This window comes from Aplysia californica, unplaced genomic scaffold (genome assembly GCF_000002075.1).
Source record: "Aplysia californica isolate F4 #8 unplaced genomic scaffold, AplCal3.0 scaffold00750, whole genome shotgun sequence".
Classification (NCBI taxonomy): Eukaryota; Metazoa; Mollusca; class Gastropoda; order Aplysiida; family Aplysiidae; genus Aplysia; species Aplysia californica.
Genome location: NW_004798020.1, coordinates 370,309 through 371,319, shown reverse-complemented (window position 1 = coordinate 371,319; position 1,011 = coordinate 370,309). Strand labels below are relative to the sequence as shown.

Here is a 1,011-nt window from a genome sequence, read left to right as displayed (position 1 = left end):
AGAAGAAGCAAACCACACCAGAGCTCCCTCCAACCACCCACTTTGTAGCTACAAAGGCATTGTTCTCATGCAAACACAAAAAGTAACCCTAAAAATCGTGCATAATAGGCCTAGCTGTATTACTAGTACTATAGTACATGAGTGGCACGACGCGCTGGAATCAGGCTCTCGTCAATTTTGGGGCATACGGAGTTGATGGTATCATCTTAAGGCCTGCCCATTTTCCTTATTTCGGGTGAAAATAATATCCATCTATGATGAATAGAAGTCGAGATATGTGTGATTGAAGGAGGTCAAGGTCATCTGGTTTCAGAGATAAAAATCGGCGAGAAAATGGCGTCAAAGTTGAGTCATTTCTTTAGCTCGAGAGTCCGGGGAAACTGAAAATGTGATCATTTCTTCTGCCTTTAATCAACGTTTTTCAGTAAAATCCACACAGAAATGTGCTCTTTATTGGACATGGAAGGTGCTGAACTAAAAAACAAAAGTTCGATAAAAATTCCCTAACTTGCGGGAAAAAGCCAAAATCTTGACTTTCGTTATTTTGACGAGCGCCTGATTTCACCACACTGCCTCACAATGACGCATTGGCATTTCCCACAGAGCAACTACAAAAGACTGTGGAAGCTTCTCAAGCCGGTAAGGGGAAAACCCAGCACTATTTCAAAGTTAGTTTTGGTTGTTGTTGTTTTTGTGGTTGTAGTTGTAGTTAGGGGGAGGGGGTGTCGGATTTCAATCGGTGAGAGGGGGTGTGTGTTTCCATTTGTTCCTTTGACTGGATGGTAGTTCTTTCTTTCTTTCTTTCTTTCTTTCTTTCTTTATTTATTTATTTATTCTTTGCTTCTGAGTTTAAGTTAATTAATCCTTTTATTTTAGGAGAAGATGAGGTTGTGTTGTGGAGTCTAGAATGGACTGAATGCAACAACAGATTTGCTTATGGCTTATTCCACCGTAGTAATTATGCTCTACCTTTCTGCATAGCACGCTTCGAACCTTGACGTCATGAGACTC

General features: G+C 40.7%; 1 long non-coding RNA gene across 1 annotated transcript in view; it reads left to right on the top strand.

The window, feature by feature from the left end:
• Positions 1-319: 319 nt before the first annotated feature.
• LOC118478620 overlaps positions 320-1,011 on the top strand; it is a 3,153-nt gene continuing 2,461 nt past the window's right edge. The window contains exon 1 of the long non-coding RNA XR_004859181.1: positions 320-639. This is a non-coding gene — a long non-coding RNA (uncharacterized LOC118478620). The remainder of the gene's footprint in view (positions 640-1,011) is intronic.